General features: G+C 33.2%; 1 pseudogene across 1 annotated transcript in view; it reads right to left on the reverse strand.

Moving 5' to 3' along the window:
* Nucleotides 1-2,319: 2,319 nt before the first annotated feature.
* Nucleotides 2,320-17,481, reverse strand: part of LOC306858815 (pleckstrin homology domain-containing family A member 5-like) — a 169,882-nt pseudogene continuing 154,720 nt past the window's right edge. The window contains exons 16-30 of the transcript XR_013786068.1: nucleotides 15,946-16,011; nucleotides 13,598-13,678; nucleotides 13,371-13,520; nucleotides 13,186-13,287; nucleotides 12,644-12,752; nucleotides 11,572-11,615; nucleotides 11,302-11,436; nucleotides 9,704-9,827; nucleotides 9,465-9,580; nucleotides 8,071-8,274; nucleotides 7,396-7,557; nucleotides 5,949-6,094; nucleotides 5,739-5,875; nucleotides 4,875-4,997; nucleotides 2,320-3,258 (exon numbers count right to left, since the gene is read on the reverse strand). The product of XR_013786068.1 is annotated as a pleckstrin homology domain-containing family A member 5-like (transcript). The remainder of the gene's footprint in view (nucleotides 3,259-4,874; nucleotides 4,998-5,738; nucleotides 5,876-5,948; nucleotides 6,095-7,395; nucleotides 7,558-8,070; nucleotides 8,275-9,464; nucleotides 9,581-9,703; nucleotides 9,828-11,301; nucleotides 11,437-11,571; nucleotides 11,616-12,643; nucleotides 12,753-13,185; nucleotides 13,288-13,370; nucleotides 13,521-13,597; nucleotides 13,679-15,945; nucleotides 16,012-17,481) is intronic.

The following is a 17,481-nucleotide window of genomic DNA, read 5'->3' on the forward strand; positions in this document are numbered from 1 at the left end:
AGGAGCGAGTGCGACGTCACGCTTATTATGAATGCTTCCACGTGCTCGCCACAGTCACGTGACCCTGGACCACAAAACCAGTCAAAAGAGTCAATTCAGTGAAATTGAGATTGAATAAATAAACTTTCCATTGATTTATAGTTTGTTAGGATAGGACAATATTTGGCTGAGATAAAAACTATTTGAATAGCCCTATCTGGGGTGCAAAAAAAATCAAAATATTGAGAAAATCGCCTTTAAAGTTGTCCAAATGAAGTTCTTAGCAATGCATATTACTAATTAAAAAGTTTTGATACAAAATATGTTCATGGAACATGATCTTTACTTTCCTAATGATTTTTGGCATAAAAGAAAAATCAATAATTTTGACCCATACAGTGTATTTTGGCTATTGCTATAAATATACCTGTGCTACTCATGACTGGTTTTGTGCTTCAGGATCACAAATATTATACAAGATAAAGATTAAACGTTTCCATTAAAAAAAAAAACTGTCGAAATGACGTTGTAACCTTGCTTATTTTCAATTAGGAGGAGGCCTTTAATTTCAAACTCATTTAATATTAATGTGTTTCCACTTCAAGAAGGAAAATACAATAATAATAGTGTTATAAAACACAATAAAGATATATTTAGATGCAAATATGAAATTCTTTAGTTAGATGAAAGCTTCTTTGAAAATCTGACTGAAATAGAAGATTAAACATTTAAATTAGAATATTATCAGTAATTCATACTTGAGATAGGCTACTTTGAAACAAGTATTGTACTTAAAAAAAATCGAAGTGGTGTAAAAACATTTTTTAAAAGACTGAATTTCTAGATAAAACATGTTGGCATTTAACACTATTATTATTATTATTATTGTTATTTCCTAAAACACAATAAATTGATTCTACCTGTTAAATATGATACATATATCATATATATGTATCATATATATATACACAGACACACACACACACACACACAGACACACACACGGACACACACACACACACACACAATATGGTAATGGCTTTTAATTATAACATATATAACAAACGTGAGGTGTATGTTATGTATTATTTAGTAAAAATAATAATTAAAAAAAACCCCAGAAACTGCAGTAGAAGTGCAGGTGGTTTTCTGAAAGCGAGTGGGACTGTATTTAGCTCCAGGTTTTCCTCTGATTCTGGTCTTATTGTTGGGTTAGACACTTTTATCTGCAGCTTTACTCGTGTGTCTCAGGAGGGGGTTTCCAGATTCATAATTTATCCCATTATCACACGAATCTAGAACAGTAATGAGTCAGATCAACTTTTCTGACATTTAAACGTCTCTTCCTAGAAAACACCACTAGATGGCGTCAGTTTCCTGTTCAAAACCCACTGTATTTGGAGCATTTTGAGGCAAATAATAAGCATTTTATTAAATTTGATATTTTTACCGAGAGGGTGCACAGTCATGAAACACTGATAATTATATGATCGTTAATGAGAAATGATTCATGGTTTTACACAATATGAGCAGCAGAGGGCGCTACACTGTGGTGCAGTACTGCATCAAGCCAGCAGATGGAGACAAAACACCTAATTAACGGTTTAATCAACTAAGAATCCTACGCTTCGTACATTAATATAAATAGAAGTACTAAATTCCAAAAGCATGTTTTTGTCCTGTATTTAATTGTATAGTTTTGGGAGAGTGTTCTCTGTAAAGCCTCTCCACACACAGACGCAGACGCAGACGCAGACACACACACACACACACACACACACACACACACACACACACACACACGCACACGCACACGCACACGGAGAAATAACAAAAAGAGAAAAAAAATACCAAATGTAAATATATTTTTATAACAAAATTATAAAATTTTTAAAATAAAAAATATTAAATAAAATAAAGTACATTCTAATATTTTTTAAATAATTTTCAATTGTTTCACATAAAATGTATACTTTTTCATAATTTTAAATTAATAAGTATATAATTTTAATATATATTTTAACATGTACTTCACAATATTATCTTAATAATTATAAAGTTAATCAAAATGTTTACACACACACAATATGATCTAAAGCACAAAATTATACAATTAAAACTTTTATATATCATTTATATAGAATTGTATATATAATTTTAAAATAAAATTAAATGCATTACAATAAAATAAATATTTAAGAAAATATATGTATAATTGAATGTATATATGTACATATTTTTGAATAAAAATTAAATATATAAAGTATAATTTTTAAAAATTTAGTATCATTCATGAGGTGCAAACTCCAATCAGACAGAAAAATGAAATTGAAAGCTTTTCATATAAGAACATCAACATTTATTTCACATGATATAAAACAGATGAAATATGAACATTTGCATATTAACTCTGATACATAACCTCTTCTGCGTCTCTGCTCTGCTCATTGTATGGTGTACAGTATATACATCATGAACTTTACAGTTTATACATCAAAGTTGAACCCTGCTTATTGCTTTATCAACTGTTTTAAAACGCTCGCTCCTCGTGGGCTATTCTCCTCAAACTAAAGCCCACCTCTGGAATACTCTTCTTAAAACTCTAATACTCTGTACTCGTCTCTAGTTAAATACATCTCAGCCATAGAAAAATAAAAGGTAAGCTGGAACATTCATGAGTGTGTCGGGGAACAGTGTGGTAGCTATTGCGGACTATCCAACATACAGATCATTTACACATCCTGTCCATCGGCAGCAGTGCGGTGGCACCTTACTGAAAGTTTATAGTTGTACATCGTTTATACACAAATCATCTGATATCGAAAAAGAAACGATGGGTGTCGGACAGTGCAAAAGATATGAGTACTAAAAATAGTGTCGACCAACACTAGGTAAAACCGGGAGCGACTGATTAAAATCCTTATAAAACAAGCCAACGATTACAGGCTGAATAAAACCAGTGCGTTTATGGGCTTTTTACGCTCCACTTCCTGTTGACAGTGAGTCTGGGCGCTGTAATGTACATCAGCGAGGGTTTAATAGCACCTCAGACGCGTCAAACAATAAAACTCTGGCATCTACAGATGCTTCAGGAAACTCAAGAGAACGAGGAATATAAATAATCATCACTATAAAAGAATGCTTTGAACTAAGGCCTGGACTACGCTGTGTGTGTCAGTCAGCTGATGGGCGGCACTTCCTGTCTGATGATGATGTGTTTGGCTCACGGCAGGACGTCCCCTCACATGCTGTGCTTCACGGATGTCGGCGGAGGGGCTGCTGGACACAAACAACATTTTACACACTTGTATTGAAGATATATTAGCATATCCAAATGAATCTCAAAGAAAGGAAAAAATACTGGTCATGTCACATTTGATCCCAAAAAACACGTTTCAAGACAAACGGACCACTAAGATTAGTTTCTTTATATATACACACACATAGTTTTCTGCATATTAATTCATCTCTATTCAACAAATTCTGCCTAAAATACCAAAAAATTCTAATTGCAATAATAAAGATGATGCATTATTATAAAGTCAATAAAGGTACATTAAAGTTCAACATCATATACCATGTCTGACTCATATTTGATAAAACTCATAAAACTTTTTTTTCTCAGACAAATGGAGCATTAACATGTTTACATTTTATATACTTATATTATGCAGATATTAAGCACATTTCCGGCACAATCTTATTACTGAAATATAAAACATAAAAAAAGATGTAATGAAAGTACATAAAAATTTCAACTGGAAAAATAATTATGCTTGTATTTGTTAAATACTGAATTTAATTAATTGAAACGCATGAATCAGTTTAGAGGAAATTGTGTCTAATTGTCAAAATAATGTCATAATTCAAAACAACATAACTGCCCCAAAAGCATATTTCATTATTTGTTTGTGTTTTTTTCCATATTCCTAATTGTTTGCTTGTTTAATTGTTTCCTCCTGTACTTTTCTTTCTTTTGTAAGCCAACACAACTGCATTCCCCTGGTACATATCTTTTTCCTTGTTCTACCTTTGTTTGTATTGCTTTATTCGCTTATTAAAAACAAAAAAGCATTTTCATTATGTAAAATATAACTGATGTTTTTCTTTTGATTTTGGAGTGAAATGTGACTCTGGCATTTCTGTGTGAACTTCATACTGCCGTGCAAAACAAATGCAATCTTCATGCAATCAAGAAGAATTTTTAACAGTTAAATAATGCAGTACTTTTTTATATTTACATCATAACACCCGAGTTATGTTTTCATTAAGTAACACAAATTGCCTTTGTGTTTAATTGACTTCACTTACCGACAAAAAACTCATTAAAATCCTCTGTTCCACAGAACAGCAATTAAAAGGTATGCGTTCATGCAAGTAATACAAATCATAACAAGCAATGTTTATATTGTCAATGGAAATATCAGGATCGCCACCAAATATATTTTAGCTCAGTTTGGGCCTCTGAATAAAACTGATGCATATATTGAAAAAAATTGTGTGTGTGTGTGTGTGTGTGTGTGTATATATATATACACACACACACGTGCGTGTTGTCATGTGCAGTGGTGTCTGAATGACTCTTAATTGCACTGTTAATTAATGAAGCTTTATGCTCTCTGAGACTCTAGTTGGGAGGCTAATTACTCCTTCATTTGAGAGGATCCTTCAGTTTCCTCCGAGAACAGACAGATTATTACACACACATGCGCGCTTGTATTTATGATGCATTAAAACCCCTCAGAAAGCGTCTCCTGACGGACTGATTATATGAGCAGGGTCATTACAAAAACTTACTGAGAGCACTGAATAAAAACAGGATTCAAACAAACACAGTGACGTCTGTGGTGAAGTGAGTCAGACTGTGCGTGTGTGTGTATATGTGTGTGTCTTACTCGTCCGTCTCTCCGCTCACACACACATGAAGTGCGATCCGTCCGTCAGCTGTGGGGGGGAGGGTGGAGGCGGGGGAGAGGAGGAGGAGCTTGGAGATTGGGGCGGAGTCGACAGACTGTTCACTGCAAAACCCACAGCGCATGCAGGCAGACAGACAGAGACATACAGACAGGCAGACAGACACAGACAGACAGACAGACACAGACAGACACAGACAGACAGACAGACAGACAAGCAGACAGAGAGACAAACAAACAGACAAGCTGGTTAATCATACTGACATGTTCAAGCAGGGCATTAAATGAAGACTTCTTATCCAGAACAGAACAGAGTTTAAAAATACTGGAAGAGTCTATCAAATGACTTTCAAATGACTCTTAGTGTTAGTGGTACCAGCTTCAGGTGCACAGAGTTTTTTAATTTAAATATTTAAATGAATATACAAAAAAAATGTATAAGTTATAAATACATATATATTTAAATACATACATATTTTATATTAATTTAAATATTAAAAATACTTTAATATATCACATATAAATCAATATAGAAGTAAAACATGTATAGATATTTAAATACATACATATACATTATAATATATATATATATATATATATAATTAAAAAACATTTAAATTAATAAAGAATTAATCTATATAATTTAATATATAAATGAACATATTAATTAAAATAAATATACAAATAAATGTATTATTCACTAAAAAGTTTCAAATACAAACAGTGTTAGTGGTTCCAGTTTGAGATACACAGAGCAGTAAGGAAAAGTTCTTTCAACGCTTTCCTTTCAATCCAAACGTTCTGAATGCAGTTTAATGGAGAAGAGAGCTCATCTTCAGTGCCTACCTGACATCAGTGTGCTGTGTTTGCTGTTGCTCAGCTCATACGACACGTCCTGCTCTTGACTGGAGGGCTTCTCATCCTCCTCATCCTCCTCCTCGTCTTCCTCAGTGCCCACGCGCACCATGACGGCCGTCTGTAAGCTGACACACACAGCGGAGAGCAGTCAGTCCTGAGTGTGTGTGTGTGTTCAGATCAGTGTGAAGCGGTTTGTACCTGTTCTGAGTGGCCAGAGTCCTGCGGTACTCCAGTGGACTCGTGCGTTTGGGCTCTGATTGGTCCTCGTTCAGCACTGGTTTAGGACCCGCGCTCTTCAGAAGAGACTCTTTAATGGAGGCCGATCGGGACACAGCTGCTTTCTCCTGAGCACAGACACAAACACATCAAATACGCAAACGCCCTTCACAGCGACCCTACAGAGTGTTGACTGTGAGGGATATTTACAGAGTTGATGATATACATTTATTTTAAATATATAAATAATATAAGTGAAATAATTCATGTAAGGGTGGTCACCATACCAGTGCCAAAAATAGTTCATCATTCTTGATCCCAGTTTTAATACCAATGCAATATCAATATGCATTAATAAATATTGGCATATATAACACATAATAATAATAATAATATAAAGCTTGACCTAACCCAACCAGAATATTATATATAATAAATTGAATATTTTTTGCTTATATGACCATGATCAACTGTTTATTTTAGTATCGTTAAGACACTATTATGTTTTTTATTCATAGCTTTAATTAGGTTGTATTTTCCGTTTTCATTTTAATTTTACAGTTTTAGTAATTTTGTTGTGCGCCTTTGACATTATTAAAATTTTTTTTTTTTTTTACATGCCTATATAGTTTTTATCATTATTTATTTCAGTGCTACACAAAGATAAACTAAATAAAAATTGAGAAATGTTTCCTAAGCGATTGACTGGAATAAAATATATATTTTATTTTATTTTAGTTAATGTTTATGCTTTAGTTAACAGGCAAACTTTAGTAGTAATGCTTGTATGTTTGTGTGTCATACACGTTTATAGTCATTACTGATGGATAAGGATAAAACAAAAGCAAATAGAACTAAAAGAACTAATGATTTTAAATAATTTATATGATTAATTACTATTAATAATTGAATATATACCTGTATAATTCATGAATATATTTCTCTCTCTCTGTATATATATATATATATATATATATATATATATGTAAATATTTATACATTTAAATCATTATATGTAATTAATAGTGCCGTCAAACGATTAATCACATCCAAAATAAAAGTTTTTGTTTACATAATATGTGTGTGTGTACGGTGTATATTTATTATGTATATATAAAAATACTCACACATGCATGTATATATTTCAGAAAAATATGTTTATATATTAATATATTTATATATAAAATAAATTATGTAAATATTTTCAAAATATATACTGGGCATGTGCGTGTATTTATATATACATAATAAATATACACATTACACACTTATATTATGGAAAAAGACATCATGATGGTGCAAGCTTTTATTTTGGATGTGATTAATCGCTTGACAGCAATAGAATTATATTTACATATTAATTTCATACTTCAAGTTTTTCCAGGAAAGCTGTTCTTGGAAATGTTTGTGTGCGTGTATGAATATGTACCTTGTTCTCCAAGTTGGCATTTCCAGATTGCACATCTTCAGTATTCTTGCAGTTTTCTTCTGCATCAGTCGGTTTGGTCGTCAGCTGTGGTTGCTCCTCGGGCGACCTGTCTCTGCGGTCGTCCTGCTCATCTGGAGAGATCACCGGGCTCTTCTTGCGCATCTGAGGGAACAGACGAGGAAGCGATAAACAAGAAACGCTGGAGACGTTCACAGACGTCCATTCTGAAGCTTGGCAGGAACACAACGAGCCGAAAAACTGCAAAGTGCAGCGCTGTGGGGAATCATCAGCAGCACAGTGACTCATGGCTTTGAATTACAGCGCTGTCCGGACAGAGCAGGTTTATGAAAGGAAGAGCCCTCAGGACCAGAGGCATGATGGGAATGTGACACGGATGGTCCGTTACTGATGTATTCATGAGCTCCTCATGTGAGACTGCTTCACTCGGAGCTGCTTCACTCATGTGAGACAGTGCAGGTCATGGCCGAGCATTTATAAACCTCAGATGATAGTCAGCTAACAGACACAAGGTTTACAGTGTCATATTTCTGTCCTCGAAGTAAAACAGCAACATGAGGCAACAAAATCCCAACCAATAACAACATATCTCATGTTTAAAATGCAGAAATTGCAAGCTGGCCAGTGTATTTTTAAGCACATAAACTCCTCTGGTACCTGTAGGGTGTAGTAGGGGTTGTCTTTGGTGAAGGAGAGGCTGCGGGACAGCGATCCGTCCTCTCGTCTTCGTTCACGTAGCGCCCCCTGCTGGTGCCTTCTGATTCGCTCCATCTGCTCCTCCACACTCATGCGTGTTCGGCCCACCTCGACAGCACTGCTCATGTGCTCCACCGCACTGCGTGGACGGTCCTGCGGCTGGGACTAAACACACGCATATTACACTGTATATGCATACACAAATACATATAAATACATACATATAAATACATACATATATATATATATATATATATATATATATATATATATATATATATATACCTAAATGTTAATATAAAATAATAAGCAAAAATGATATATTAAACAAAATATGTATATATATATATATATATATATGCATAAACATATACATTTATATTAAACAAATATTCATGTAAAATACTAAAATTCTATATTAAGTAAAAATCATTTTTAATGTATAATTATCATAAAATATTATTTTATAAAATGTAGTATTTCTATATTATATAAATACAATCTAATTACAAATATTATAAATACTAATAATATAATACCAACATAATTATTACAAGATTAATATAAAATAAAGGTTTTTGTTTGCATAATGTGTGTGTTCTGTGTATATTTATTATGTATATATACATACACACATACAGTATATATTTAGAAAATATTTATAATTTTTAAATATTATAATCATATAATTTACATTATAAATAAATATATTTATTATATAAAAATAACACATTTTTCTAAAACATACATTCATGTGTGTGTATTTATATATACACAGTACACATTATGTAAACAAAAACTTTTATTTTGGATGCGATTAATTGTTTGACGGCACTAATATTAATATAAAAATAATTAATATTAATAATATAGTGCATTTTCATATGAATACATTTAATAATATGAATATATAAATTGGATGCATATATTTTAGATTATATATTCATATATCAACACAAAATATTACAAAAACTAGTACAAAATAAACATTTATATTCCGATATTAAAATATATTATTAAAACTAATATGATAAAAAATGATCAAGTATTAACTTAAAAAATTTAATTATATATACATTAATATTTTATATTACATATTCATTTATTAAAATATACACAAATATACAAATTAATTTATTAACTTATGTTATATTAAAAATATATCAAATTGAATCTAAAATGCAAAATAACTTTATCTCTCAGATGATAACTGGAAGCTAAACCAACCAGCACAACCATTTGTTTTGCAAAGTCAAACACAATTCACATTTTTCCTCAGAAAATCTTCATTACATTCTATTAAACATATGATTTGTAAAGTAGTATGCAGTATGCAGCATAAACTGCATGCTTACTGTTCTGGGATCAGGTTTCTTGCTCTTCCTCAACGTGACATAAGAGGCGATGGTGGAGGATTCAGGCATGGGTGATTTAGTCCTGGGACTGACCACTCCGACGGGGTAAAGTACACCTGACAGACAGAGACCGAGAGATCAGCGACCAGCAGGAAGACCTTTAGGACTGTGAGTGATATATAGAGTTAATATGCAGAGATAGAAGTGATAAAGAGTTATGTTTGATGTGTTTCAGGCACCTTTGGTGACGCCGGGCGACTCTTTCTCTGCCGTCTGCTCAGATTTGTCTTCGCCGTTGCTCTCGTCGACCTCGGCTACGGTGGTGAGCTCCGGCTCGCTCTTATACAGTCTGTAATCCGGCCCCTGAGAGCAGAGATTTCACTTCTTTACACATGATTTACCAGACCAGACGCACCCATTCTGCTGCCGTTACGTGAAGGTTATGATAACGGATTACACAGGAATAAAAAACAAACTAAGCATCACAGAGGATGAGCTACAAACCTACGCAATGCTGCTGATCTACTGAATGTCTTACAGGAAGCACTCAAGGATGAACGTTTGATAAAAACCAAGAGGGTTAAAAAGCAAAAAGCACTTGAAATTAAAACCAAGTCAACCCAAATGGCTTTTTGAAAAATTCTGAACATGAATATTCTGCCCAAAATGAAAACGGTGAACTATTTCCTCATTATAGAGGAAAAAATAGCACCATACAAGCTTGCAGTGATATGAGGATGAGGAAATAATGACACAAATTGCTTTTTTAGGGTGAAATATTCCTTCAAAAGCTGGTATCTAAAGAGCAGAATTATATAATGCATGCACATAATTTATGCAATTTAATATTTCAAATAGGCTAAATAAAATAGAAATATTATTTAATTTAGAATTTTTTAATGGTTGCTCTTACCGGTATTATTATTATTAAAATATACATCATTTATTTATTTTTAATAACAATAACCTAATAACCTAAAGTGTAGGTAGTGGTTCTATTTTATAATGCGTTTATTTATTTGACAAAGTTAAATTATGTATAGGTGGTCAGTATGAATTAATAACAAAAATTGGGGGGAAAAAATCAGTCAGAAATTGTGTATGATGTTAAATCATGTTTAGGTAGTCGGTAAACATTTGAAAGAAATCAGGCAAAAATTATTCATAATGTTAAACAATGTCAGTCAAAACGGAAAATAAATAAATAAATGTGTCAGAAATTGTTAATGATTTTAAATTCTGTATAGGTGGTCAGCAAAAATTAACAAAAATTGGAACGAAATCAGGCTGAAATTATTTAAGATGTTTAAATAATATATGGGTGGCCAGTAAAAATGAATACAAATTTTAAAAGAAAATTAATTAAAAAAAAAAGAGAAATTGTTTACAGTGTAAAGGTGGTCAGTATAAACTGATTACATAATTATCGAGGGGAAAAAAATCTGTCTGAAATTGAATGATGTATTAGGTGGTCAGCAAAAATGGAAAGAAATCAGGCTGAAATTATTTAAGATGTTACATAATATATAGGTGGTCAGTAAAAATGAATACAGATTTTTTTTGTTTTAAATCAGTCAGAAATTGTTTATGACATTAAATGATGTAGGTGGTCAGTAAAAATTATTAACAAAAAAAAAATCAGGCAGAAATAACTGAATATCCACAGACGAGGCTGAGATACTGGGGAATAAATGTCAGATTGGCAGATATATTCTTCTGTCGCTGACAAAAACACAATCTAAACTCAAAAGCAAATTGATGCTGGGTTTCTGAAGCGATGGCGATGGGTTAATGAAGATGGGATGGGATGGGCGAGGGGGTCACAGCTGCGTCTTACGCTGTGGGCACCGTTGCGCTGGGCGGCCTTGCGGTCCTCGGGCCGGTGAGGGGTGGTGCGGGGCGCGTGAGGAGGCCGGTCTCCCCCCTCATACAAGTACGGGAGAGGAGGACGCGGAGGCACCGAGTCTGACTCCTACACACAACCGAACAACCAACCACAGCAGCACAATAAGGTCAACTCGCCCTGAGGATCGTTAGTCTGTGTCTGTGTGCTCGTTTAGACAATTACACAACCATTATCATCATGATGTCTGGAATAATCACTTACTTCACTTTTATGCAGGTTTGACAGGGGGTTTGCACCAGGAAAACCTATAAATACAGAAGAGGAGGGTAAAATCTTTATGAATCTTTTTGTTAACTAAAATGAAAACTATGGTTTCAGTTAATTGAAATAAAGATGGAATGAAATAATAAATACATTTTAGATGAAAAACTTGTATGAAAATTAGAAATGTTGCCCTGGCAACTAAAATGTGTTGTAAGTACAAAAATCACTAAAACTATAGTTTAAATAAAAATAAATTCAAGGTAAAAAAAACGAGCAGACTAATAAAAATGACAAAAACGTAAATAAACAATAAAATTTAATTAAACTAAAATTAAAATGTTAATAAATACTATAACAGTATATAAATAATATTAAAATAACTAGATTTTAAAAACTAAATTAAAAAACAAGTAAAAACTATAATAATTGTAAAATAAATCATAATACATGAAAATGTACGATTTAAAATAAGACATTTTGAAGTATAAATATATCAGACATTTTAAAGTATAATTCTAAATACAGAAATATTAAATGGAAATTGGAAAAAGGTTTAAAATTGTATAATTTTTGCCTTGTGTTATTATTGCAAATTACTGTAAATATATTTTTAATGAACAAATATGTAAAAAATACATGTAAAAAGTAAAATAATAATTCAAACATAAATCTTAAGTAATACATGATTTTAAAATACACACATTAAAGTATAAAACTAAATACAGAGTTATAAAATGGAAATTGGAAAAAGTTTTTTAAAAATTATTGCAAATGACTAATAAAGAAAAATTACAAATATAATTTAATATATAATTATATAAATAATTATTAAAAAAGTATAAAAATTGTCAAATAAATCTTTGAAAATATATGAACATTTACAGATTATAAAAAGGTAAAAAATAAAAAAAAAAAGGGGTAATTTTTATGCTGAGGCCATTAAAACTGTCAGAACAAGTAGAAATCTGAAAAATAGAGAGAAGTCATTACTGCTGCTGGTGTCTGTTAGTGACGTGTTGTTGATTATCAGTGAGTTGAGTGTGTTTGTGTGTTTTTCTAGTTCTCTCACTGGGTTCTGTGTTTCTCTTGGGTTTGTTCTTGTCCAGCGCCTCCATCACATCCTGAATCCTCCACAACTCCTTCTGGATCTGGACATGTTTTTGGCTGGGCGGCTCTGTCTGCACACACACACATACACACCTCAGCTCAATGTCTATTGGAGTCCTTTTCAATATACACTATATTGCCAAAAGTAATTGGTGTTCGCTGATGAGTTTTTGTCTGCATGTAAAGCCACACCAGAGGTGTTCAGCTGGCTTTCTGCAGACCAGTCAAGTTCTTCCACACTGACTGAATCAATCATGTCTTTTTGAACCGTGTCTTATACACAGAGGCACTGTCATGTTAGAATAGAAAAGGGTTCTGTCCAAACTGCTGCTATAAAATTACAAGCACACAATTCCCTAGAATATCATTATATGCTTTAACATTAAAATTTGTACTCATGACTAAAGTAGTCAAACCTGTTCATTAGAAGGGGGTGTCCAAATATTTTTTTTTGGCAATATAGTGTACATTCACATACTGCTAGTATTCAATCACACGTGTCACCTGTGGGCTCCCGAGGGACTCCAGCTGCTCCAGCAGGTTAGTTTTGGCCATTGTGACGTCTGCCTCCAGCCGATCGTACTCCTTCCAGCTCCGCTCCAGCTCCTGTCAGCAGCACAGCATTATGGGTGAGCGACTGAGAGCGTGTAGCTTTGCATTAATCAAAACAAATGGAACGAGGGACATACGGTGTTGACGCGTGACACCTCTCTGCAGGTGCTGAGCAGGCCGCTCTGCAGGACGTCCCGCTGCTGGATGACGCTCTGCACCGCCACAGGGTTTTCAGCGCTCATCTCGATCTCCTGACTGGCCGACAGCAAGGCCGTCTCCAGCGTGTGCTGCAAACACACACATGCACGAGTGAGACGGGCGTCACAACCCACTGCGAGACGCTGAGGAGGGAGATGTTTGCTACCTTTTCTCTGTGGAGCTGCTGCAGTTTTTCTTCTTGATTTCTCACTACTTTATCCTGCTCACATAGTCGACTTAACTTCGCCTGCAACGGTACAAATATACACCGATAATTATGACAGAATAATGGGAGTTTGTAAAAATGGCATGAAGAATAATTATACAAGAATTTGGGCAAAAATCATTTGGAATAAAATGTTTCATTTTATTTAACATTTAAATAAAATACCCGTTTATATTTATAATTATTTTTCAATAATTATGATGTAATAATGTGAAAGATTCAGTTTTCAGTGAATGCGAGGTCATAAAAATGGCATGTAGAATAATTATAAATCAAATCAAATACCAGTCTTTCCTTCCAGGGGGCTGTTTCATAAAAGACGGGGGATTAAAGTCCAAAACCTGACTTGAAATGACCTAACAAATCAATTGGGACTAAAGCGGTTTCATAAACGACAATTTAAGTTCACGCAATCTCACTAATTCGATCCAGGTTCGATGAGTCAAGATAATTTGATGTGCACGCTTATTCTTAAGCAGCCCTTAATGTCGATCATGGATCAATCGATCCACCATGGCAAACAGCGAATATACTTGTGTTGTTTAATGCATTTGAGACGTTGTGTTTTCCTCAGTGCATAATGGACATGTCACAGTTATATTCTTCATCTGTAAATGTTAGAAAGTCATGCAAATATATGCATTTTGCTGCCAGGAGTGGGTGAGGCTTACGCGAGTGAACAAGCGCTGCTAAACAGACGGAACACAATAGAATAATAGCGCAATCATTTTGAGTAAATATACATTTTGCTAAAATACTTGTTGGACATTAAATGTGACATGTAGAATTGTAATCCTACATATGAGTGTATTTTTATGATAACAGTAAATGCAAATCAAATGTAAGCTGGCTAATACAGCCCTACTAGCTCAAAGTAGGCTAATGCATATTCCTCTTATCAGTTAAAATGCAGTATGTTTTCTATTATTTTATTTAATTTTTAATTCAGTGATTTTACCTTTTAATTGAGTGTTTTTAATGCAATGCTTTAAAGAGCAATTTTAGATTGTAATGTTTTAATGTTCTACTAATAACCATAAAAGGTAGAGCTGTCATAAAACCTGAGAGAAAGGCTGCACGGCTAGAAACTGCTGATCAACTGAATGCACACGTAGCAACTATTGAATTTTTTTCCCCATATATCAGCTGACCAGGTTAGTTTCCCAGCATAAGTTGCCACAGTGACTGAGCTTGAGCTATGGTAAATTTGCTTTCTGAAAGCAAATCAACTGACAATAAGTCAGACTAACTGAAATAAGTCTTATTTGGTAAACTAGTTTTATGAAACAGCCCCCTGGTGTTATATGAAAACATCAAAATGTAAAGACAACACCACTAATTATTAGTATGGTGACCCATACTCGAAATTGGTGCTCTGCGTTTAACCCATCCAAGTGCACACACACAGCAGTGAGTAGTGAACAAATGCGCACACACACACACACACACACACACACACACCATGAACACACACCCGGAGCAGTGGGCAGCCCGGGGAGCAGTTGGGGAGCAGTTGGGGGTTCGGTGTCTTGCTCAAGGGCACCTCAGTCGTGGTATTGAGGGTGGAGAGAGCGCTGGACATTCACTCCCCCCACCTACAATCCCTGCCGGCCGGGGACTCGAACCCGCAACCTTTCGATTACGAGTCCGACTCTCTAACCATTAGGCCACGACTTCCCCACAGACTGATAGAATAATGGGTACGCTTCAGCACCCTGAAAAGCTTTAAATGACGTACAGAGCAGTATTTATTCTTAGTTTGCTCTCAGACTTCAGTAAAGGTTTTATGATTCCATATTTAGTCCATATTCATCTCTATTCACGCATTCTTTGCTAATATAGCTTGACAAATTAATGATCATTCACTAACATGCTATAATACATCTTGAAGATTATCCAACAGCATTTTTAATTTAGCTGGCAAAGATAAAAAAAAAAAAAAAAGGGTCAAGAAAAAAATTAGTTTTTTTAAAATGCTATTTTAATAGATGTTAATTTTTTTTTTTACAAATAACTACATTTTTTAAAATATGAATTACACAATTTAATGTTTAAACTAAATTATAATTGATAAATATTTTGATTTTAAATTTGCCTATTTGCCTGAAAAGTAGTGTTTAATAATTCATGCTTCAAGCTTCACTCCTAATGATAAATTGCTGTACATAACTGTTTTTTGTATAATACATTTTTTTGAATGTTTAACAGAAGAACAAACTCAAATAATATTTGTCACAATGTAATCATATAATCATGCAAACGATCAGTTGACAGTAAGACTCGCTTACATCGATGTCCAGCTCCTCGGGTCTGTATAAGTAGGTGTTTTCTCTGTACTCTTCAGGACTCATCTGCTGAAATGAGAGGAAATAATGTAAGATATGATATGCATTATATAATAAATCCCAGAAAGTGTTATACGCCGCTCTAGACTGCTTTGAGACTCTGCGCATGAAGCGATGGAGCAAGCGACATGAGCCTGGATTTACTACTGCCGTTCATGCAACTTACTCAACAATATGCGGTCAAATGAAGGTAAAAAACTAATTGAGACTTTAAGTAATGAACTTTTTTGCAACAGTAACTTCAGTAAATCCTCTAACACTTGCAGCTGGTGTAATATTAATGTGTGGTGCTGTGCAGCAGGGATCTTCATATACAGTCACACTGTATACAACAGCACTGGGACTGACACCAATCACACAATCCACATTAAACATGCAAACTCCATCCAAACAGGAGGAAGCAAACGGGAACATTTGATGGAAGTTTTAATATATATATGGATCCACACTGCAGAAAATGATTTCCTTACTCAGTATTTTTGTCTTGTTTTCCAGTACAAGTACCTAAATATTCTTGAATCAAAAAACATTTACTTGAGAAGCAAAATTATAAACATGTTTCAAAAGAAAAATAAACTTGCTTTCCCACTGATTCAAGTTTATTTTACTGACCCCATTTATGATATTTTGGTAACACTTCATTTAAGACCTTTATGCATAATGCATTATAAAAGGTATTCATAATGTTTGTTATAATGCATTACATATTTTCATAAATAATTGTAAACTGTTAAAATGCATTATAATATTTGCAGATTTCTTGTTACATCTAAAAATGGTTTACAAGGCATAATTAATGTATTAAAATACTTTTATAATGCATCATATACAAAGGCTTCAAGTATATTTATTAGTGGTTTCTAAGTGAAAATGCTTCACTAATTAATGAATATGGAAGATATATGAATATATCTTGAATATTTCATGTAGAAAATCAGTTTTTTTCTTCAAATAAATTAACGCATGATTTCTATATGAAAACGGTTTATATTTTAGTGCATTTATGAAATATTCTTCACATTAAGGTAATAACATGAATATATATTATGTACGAAATATGAATACATTTTAACATTTTATGTAGAAAGAATAGAATGAATGTATATATATATATATATATATATATATATAGCAATTTTTAAAAATATTTATATTATAAATGTATAATTTTATAATTATATATTTTTTTAATATATATCTCAAGTAAAGTGTTACCGACAAAAAAACAATTTTTTAATTGGCTTTCTTTTTTTTAATTTGTAATTTTTTAAGACTATCTTTTAAGTAAATATATGTTGGATTAAAGACGTTTGAATATTTGTACAAGAAAACAGTACAAAAACCCTAAGAAACTAATTTTTTGCAGCGCACAGCCACATTCATTCACACTTTTCCACAACCGGATGAATTCATGTAGATATGAATCATCTCATCATGGAAAAAAAGCTGTTTCAGCACCATCTGGTGTGCTAAAAACAG

Source organism: Barbus barbus (genome assembly GCF_936440315.1).
Source record: "Barbus barbus genome assembly, chromosome: 39".
NCBI lineage: Eukaryota > Metazoa > Chordata > Actinopteri > Cypriniformes > Cyprinidae > Barbus > Barbus barbus.